This window comes from Piliocolobus tephrosceles, chromosome 5 (genome assembly GCF_002776525.5).
Source record: "Piliocolobus tephrosceles isolate RC106 chromosome 5, ASM277652v3, whole genome shotgun sequence".
Lineage (NCBI taxonomy): Eukaryota > Metazoa > Chordata > Mammalia > Primates > Cercopithecidae > Piliocolobus > Piliocolobus tephrosceles.
In genome coordinates, this window is record NC_045438.1 from 121,211,681 (window position 1) to 121,220,087 (window position 8,407).

The following is an 8,407-nucleotide window of genomic DNA, read 5'->3' on the forward strand; positions in this document are numbered from 1 at the left end:
GACCTATCAGAATCATCACCAATGCAATTACTGCTTTGGGCAAAATAATCAAAATTGGAAAAAATTAAAGCCATTGATGAATTTGATGACATAATGCTCATGAAACTTAAGGATGACTCCATGTTTTTCTGAATCAAGTTGATTTTATCTTTCAAAACTCTCCTCATACAGAATGTTCTTTTTCTTAATTAAAACTAATTCTAGAAAATGATTTAGGGGATGACACAAGACAACAAACTTTCATAATGTTAGCACTACACAGCACAGAAGCTCAAGTAGATATTTTTTTTAAAAAGGTGTATGATCAGCTGAGTTCTGCAAATCAGGATGAAACTCATTCTGTTTGCTTAAAATTTTAATGTACTATGTTGAAAATCTGTTTATTAAATTGCCATTTTGCTTTGCATTGTAAATATAGTTGTTATAATTTTTATCAAAAATGCTTTTCATTATTACTAAAATTACATTTCCATCATGTCCAAATGAGGGCTTTGTGATCTCCGTGGAAGTGACCTTCATTATACTTTGCAGTATGGCCTTTTTTGATAGTTATGCTGCTGCACAGAGCCCAGAAGTTTTTAACATTTTCTATACTTCCCAAGTCTACCTTGTAATAAAATAACTGAGGACCACAACTCTGACATGCTGTCTTTTTCCATGTTTCAGCAACAGTGTGATTTTAATTTTTAGCGTATTTTTCAGCTTTATCTAATTTCTTTTAACTGGAAGAAACATTTCTTAAAGCTGACCTTTTAAAAAAACTTAGCCGATAAAACTGATTGCCCTTTAAATTAAGTAGCGTGTTTTAATCTGGGCTTGAATGAAATTATTTTTCTTTCAGAGTTGTTGACATTAAACCATAGTCATTAGCTTTTTTTCTAGTTCTATGAAGCAGAAAGTTTAAAAGAAGCAAAAACGTGTAGTGGCAAAACAGTAGTGTGACTCTAATCTTTTGAGCACCCACCTCTTATCCGCCAGAGCCTCTGTCCTCATTTTCTTGTGAAAAGCCACAGGCATCTAGTAGTTCTGGCCTCCCTCCCCCGGGTCAGCAGGGGTAACTCTAGTATAACTCTTGCCTCTCAAATAAATGTTTGAAATGTGGGTTACCCATGTCCTAAGCCAAAAAATTCATTATAGACATTTATTTCAGAAAAAGTTTACCCGTCGAGAACATACAACCTAAAAATAAGTCACTTCATGTGATTCATATTTAAAAAAAAAAAAAAAAACAATTTCATTAGTATTGCAATTTCCTAAGGTGAAATGTGCCAAATACCAAAGTATTAGAATTCTTTTAAAATAAAAAGTAAGAAACTGTTTTCCCTCTCCCTTATTTAGAAAGAAGAAAAAAATGTGGGGCGGGGGGAGGGGAACAAAAAAGGAACAGCAAACTATACTAGTAGGACGGCTGCATCTACAAAGAAATAACATTTCCAACCCTCCAACCCATTCTCTGCTGTCTGCTTTCCAAACCTGAAGAAGCCACTTAAGATGTTAATCTATATGTTTGTTCAACAAACAAAAAATGAGCACCTTATGTCTGAGCAACGTCCTAGCAGTTAGAACAAGGATGGCTTCTTTCCCACAGTCCCTCACAACTCTGGGAATTCACAGTGTGGCAGATCTGATGCACACCCGGGGGTGCTGGGAACTTGGACCGGGGCTTTCTCCCTAGAGACTGTAAGACTCTGAGAATCAAAGGCGAACGAATCAACGTGACAGGAAGCATTCCAAAATTCCAGATTCCACAAATCGAGTCTCATCTTTGTGAGCAACTTAATTTCAGAATATCTCTTCCCGTTTCTATGTAGAATTTCTTCACCTAAAAGCCATACAGTTGACTGACTACAGGCCCAGCTTCCTAATGTAAGACAAAACAGGCAAAAGGAAAACATGTGAACTGCAGGCCGGGACATGTTCAGTGTTTGGCTCCTTTAGAAAAAAAAAATTTCTTGACTGAAACACACACACACACACACACAGCAATGGGGACAAGCAATTTTACAAGACAATTTCGAAAAGAAATTTTTAAAACCTCACCTCTGACTTAAGAAAAAAAAAGTATTGAACTAGAAGTCACAAATCACAGTAATCAAAAAGGTAAACAAAACTCCAGACAGAACTTAATCAGACAACCAGAAGGATTTCAATCACCAGGTTGGTCAGCTCACAGTCTGCGGCTGCTACTTGCATAATTAGACTTTGTAATGAATTACTGAGACTTCAAGTGAGATTTCACAAAGTGTTGTAGAAGTTCCCAGACTGTGGGTGTACACTTCAGATAATCTCAGGGGTGGAAGATTCCACAGCGTCTGTCATTAACCATCCCTCTGCTTTCCCTTTAGTTAATGACCAGTCCATCCCTCCTGCCTGAATACAGACATTATGGAAGGGAAAAACAGAAGACAGCAAACAGTTATTGTCTGTTTACTATTTAGAATTTGAACTCAGGTCTGTAACTTTTTTCTTAAGTATGTCATGTGGCTTTTCTAAAATAAGAAAGAGCTGATCTTTGGTTTGTTTGTTTTTCGTTTTTTGTTTTTTGTTTCTGAGACTGAGTTTTGCTCTGTCACCCAGGCTGGAGTGCAGTGGAGCAATCTTGGTGAAAGAGCTGATCTTTGAATGGGGTTTAATTTTTTCAGAGCATTTCCACACACTGGCATACCTAGGAGATATTGTGAGTTCAGTTCCAGACCACCGTAATAATGTAAGATTGCAATAAAGCAAGTCGAAATAATTTTTTGGTTCCCTAGTGCATGTAAAAGTTGCGAGAACACTATACTGTTTTCTATTAAATGTGCAATAATAGTATTATATCTAAAAAATGTACATACCTTTATTAAAAATATTTTATTGCTAAGAATTGTTACCAATTATCTGAGCCTTCAGCAAGTCCTAATCTTTCTCCTGTGGAAAGTCTTGCCTTAATGTTGATGGCTGCTAACTGATCAGAGTGGTGGTTGCTGAAGACTGGGGTGGCTAAAGTAATTTCTTAAAATACGACTGCAATGAAATTTACCACATTGATTGACTTCTTTCCATGAAAGATTTCTCTGTAGCATGTTATGTTGTTTGATAGCAGTAGAACTTCTTTTAAAATTGGAGTCAGTCCTCTCAAACCCACCTGCTGTCTTATCAACTAATAATGTAATATTCTAAATCCTTTGTTGTCATTTCAACAATGTTTAGGGGATCTTCACCAGGAGTAGAGTCCACCTCAAGAAACTGCTTCCTTGTCTAATCCATAACAAGCAACTTCTCATTCATTAAAGTGTTTTCATGAGATCGCAGCAATTCAGTCACATCATCAGGCTTCACTTCTAATTCTAGTTTTCTTGTTATTTTCACCACATTTACCATTACTCCCTCCACTGAAGTCTTAAACCCTCAAAGTCATTCATGAGGGTCAGAATCAACTTGTTTCAAACTCCAATTAATGTTGATATTTCGACCTCCTCCCATGTTCTTAATGGCATCTAAAATGACAAATCTGCCAGGTGCGGTGGCTCATGCTTGTAATCCCAGCACTTTGGGAGGCCGAGCGGGCAGATCACCAGAGGTCAGGAGTTCGAGACCAGCCTGGCCAACATGGTGAAACCCTGTCTTTATTGAAAAAAAAAAAAAAAAAAAAAAAAAAAAAAAATTAGCCAGGTGTGGTTGTGGGTATAATCCCAGTTACTTGGGAGGCTGAAGCAGGAAAATCACTTGAGCCTGGGAGGCGGATTGCACCATTGGACCCAGCCTGGGTGACAAGAGTGAACTCCAACTCAAAAATAAAACAAAATACAATACAATGACAAATCCTTTCCAGAAGCTTTTCAATTTACTTCGCCTAGATCTATCAGAGGAGTCTCTATCTATCTATGGCAGCTATAGCCTTACAAAATGTATTTCTTGAATAATAAGGCTTTAAAGTCAAAATGACTCCTTAATCCCTGGGCTTCATAATGCATATTATGTTAGCAGGCATGAAAGTAACATTAATCTCCTTATACATTTTCATCAGAGCTCTATAAGTGACCAGATGCATTGCTCATTGCTATGAGCTGTAATTTTTTGAAAGGAATCTTTTTGTCTGAGCAGAAGATCTCAAGAGTGGGCTTAAATATTCAGTAAACCATGCTATAAACAGATGTGCTATCATCCAGGTTTTGTTATTCTATATAATTATAGAGCACAGGCACTGTAGATTTAGCATAATTCTTAAGGGCCATAGGATTTTCAGAATGCTAAATGAGCATTGGCTTCTATGCAAAGTCATCAACTGCACTAGCCCCCAGCAAGAGAGTCAGCCTGTCCTTTGAAGTTTTGAAACCAGTCACTGAATTCTCTCTGGCTATGAAAGTCCAAGATGTCATCTTCTTCCAATAGAAGGCTCTTTTGTCTCCATTGAAAATTCATTGTTTAGTGCAGCCACCTTTATCATCCCAGAACTTTGGAAGGTGGGGGTGGGTGGATCACTTTGAGCTCAGGAGTTCGAGATCAGCCTGGACAACATCGAGATCAGCCTGGACAACATGGCAAAACCCTGTCTCTATGAAAAACACAAAAAATAGCCAGGCATGATGGTTCATGCCTGCAATCCCAGCTATTCAGAAGGCTGAGGTTGGAGGATCAATTGAGCTCAGGAAGTGGAAGTTTCAGTGAGCCTAGATTGTGCCACTACACTCCAGCCTGGGAGACAGAGTGAGACCCTGTATGAAAAAACATAATAAAAAAAATATTAAAAAAATTTAAAAACTTTAAATCATATTCATTGGTTCCTCTGAGGATTGGCCAGTTTCTCCAAAGCTTCTGTATTGGACACTTTCCCCTTTATGAATGCAGGTTTCAACTAAAGCCAGGTAATAGATGATGACTCACATCTGAAATGTAAACAGTAAATAGGGATGAGCATGTGCAGATGGCAGCTGTGTCAGGCACTTGGTGAAGGTATGCCTGAGGCTCATCCACCTTGTGACTCACCAAAAAGCCAAAGAGAGAATTTCATCTGACTGTCAGAGGCTGCCAGGATAAAGAAACTAGGAAAATAAACAAAACTGGGTAAGGAACTTTAAATAACCAGGTAAAGCCAAACTTTTACGGCACTTGCAGCACTTCTAGAACTGTGTCATATAGAAATAACTGGAAGCACAGAAAAAATCAAAAGGTACAAGGTTGCTCATGGCAGCTGTATACAGAGTAAAAAAACAAAAAAAAGAATATGGAAAGTATAAATGTCAAACAATAATAAAGTAGATAATAAACTATATAAAGGAATATTATGCAAATATTAGAAACCTTTATGAAGTGCTTTGATATTATCAGCATGAGATAGTAGTAGTATATATATTATTTTATAATATTAATAAGAAAAGCCATCTTTATCAGATGCTTATCCATAGAGAAACACTGGTGGGATTTCTCACCTACCCGGTAATGAATTAAAGAACATTTTCAGCATCTAACAAAATATTGAAATTACTTTAGTCGTAACAAAATGAGAAAAGGGACAATCCAAAACTATTAAAGAAAAGAAATCAAAAATTCTGAAATGGAGTAGAGTGCAGCAGCAGAGCACAGATCCTAAAGTTTATTCTCCTTTTCTGTTCCCTTTAACCAACTATAGAGTAGACAAAATCTTTAGAAATGTTACTAATACCTAGAAATCTAGAAAGGGGCAAAATACAGTAATTATTTTGTTTTTCCTCATCTAGCTAAGAACTTTAGAATTGAATGTTAGGGGTACATTGTGAAATCACGAGAGGGAACAGTGAAACTGCCTCTTTCTGGTACAAATGAAGACTTTTGGGCTATACCTAGAGTCAAAGAAACAAGTCAGAACCTTAAGACATCTGCCACTGGCATATACAACCCATGAAAATGGAGTAAGTCCTGATACCACACATTTAACAAAACCGCAGTATCAGAGAGCTAAGTCTAGGTGGGTGGGTTGCCCTCCATTTGTCCCCTATCACCCATTGGAGTTATTCTCTATTCTTCCACATCCTACTCTCTGCCCCAGGAAGCTGGCCTCTGCAGACTGTCTTGACTCTGGCTTCCAAGTGGCTTATTCCAATGGGAGTCATTGGCAGGAGATGAGAGGGTGGGAGGATAGAGAGATGAGGAGATGTATTCATTTTCTGTCACTGCACGGTCACATTCCTGGCAGCGGCTGCTTTTCTCTGACTGCAGTTCCTGTTAGGCATTCTCTCTTATGCCTCAGTTGGCACCTGGCTCTAGGAATTTCCTCCTCTGGCCTCCCGCCTCCTCAGGCCTACAAATCATAATGGCTTTCCACTCCTGAGGTTCCCTGTTGCTTGGCTTGTTGAGTCTTTTAGCCCTTCCTGTAACTCTGTAAAAAAAAAAAAAAAAAAAAAAAAAAAAAAAAAAAAATCTCTTCATTAAATTCTCTTCTTTTCAGCTAAATCTTCTTCAGGAAAATCCTATGGAGAATGCTGACTATTTGTTCCTGGGAGCTTTCCCGATATACCAGGTGTCAGTGCTGCTGTAGAGCACTTCTTCTGCCTGCTCTCCCCCTTACACTACAGAAAAGGAGATACAGCACAAAATGCCCCTACCTCAAACCTTATCCTGGTAAAGAATGAAGTAGTGTCAGATACGGAGAGAAAGGAGTCAAGAAGTCACCTTCTGTGTATCAGAGTAATTTAAGCACAAGGAAGATGAAAGGAGATGCATCCCAACAATGCAAACATATTATAGAGATATGTTTTGAAGAAAAACAAAGCAGAGCTTATGTCAAAGAACCCAACATAAAAGTTAATATCACACACATATGCACATACACATACACGTTTGCAAGGAAATTCTTCACAGTGAAAGATACAGAACAAGATAATATGAGCGTGTCTTTTATTACACAAGTTCAAAGAAGAAAAGATAAAATAACAGATCAAGATAACTCTTGAAAAATCAAAATACCATCATGAAATTCATAAATTAATTAGGAGCTTGAAGCAAAGAAAATCAATAGAAGCAAAATATCAATATAAAGTGAAGATTTGAGGTAATCCAGCAGAAATATTTTAATGACGGAATCAGATTTCATTTTAGAAAGATTATTTTGCCAACAGTGCAGTGGGTAAGTCAGAAGGCAGAGGCCAGAACCGGGACGTCAGCGAAGAAGCCATTCCTTAGTCCAGGTGAAGAGTAACAAGGACCTAAACCAAGGCAATGACAGGGAGATGGATCCAAAGAAGAAAAATGATGGGACCCAATGCCCAAAAGAGCAAGAGGGAGGAGTGAAGAGCAGTGGCTGTTATTAACTTTGGAGAAAAAGACAATAGTTTAGTGGGGGAAACGCATATATGAAAAGGGTAGCAAAAAGAGATGACATTGATGTTTTTAGAGTAAACTGTTCTGAGGCTCTTAATTAGGAGATGAAATAGAGAAAGAGGAGCAAGTCTGGAAACAAAGAGAAATAAGGGAATTCAGCTGAAATTTGGGTAGTATTTAGCCTGAAATATTTGTTTTGAGATTTATGTATTTTCATTATGCAAATTTTTTCCTGAAGGACTTCTACTATTGTTCAGATTTCAATAGGCTTCATCTTATTTTTTCTATAAAAGCCATGTTGCTATCACAACTATAGGACATGTTAAGCCATGATGCCTCCTACTTCTGCAAAAGTACCCCAGCACTACATCACTCACATGAGTGAGGACTCGAAAATGAAAAAGTCCAACATAAATAAATAATAGTTCTAAAAATGCGTGCAAATATGTATTTGTAAATATTTGTACGTATAACGGTTGCATGTATAACAGTTGTTCCGGAGAGCTTATAACAGTTCATCTCAAAAGAATGATTCCTGACCTACAGATGTCTCTAAAAACTTTACATTTGAATGTTTACATAGTATAAACTATCATAACTGTGTACATTGATGAGTAATAACTATTTCCTTTTTGACAAAATGAGGATATTGAGTGAGAAATTTTAGGTAGCATCTCTACTCTGATTGCGTGGCTGTAGAGGGATTAAAAACGTGGACCTCTTGCCTCAATGGCTTAAATAATTACACTAAAATATGCATACTCACCCAACCAGTGATCTTTTAAAGTTATTTTACAAGTTGGAGTTTCAGATTATTTGTGAACTTTAGCTCCAGTCCATGTTTGGGTTTCTCTCTCTCTCTCTCTGTCTGTCTGTCTCTCTCTCTCAGTAGATATAGATATAGGAGCACTATGAATCATTATTTGTGATTAATTACTTCATAAATGAAGAGATAAAAATGTCCCCAAATGGATATTCAAAAGTAAAAAGCAATATGAAAATAAGGGGCTCTCTAACCCCTAAAACCAAAAGATATTTCCATCCTCTCCAGTTCTCCATGTTGGAGCCATATTTCCTCCTTTGGTTCCTTACTTTTTACATTCTTTCTAGTATTACATCTCTTTTCTCTGTA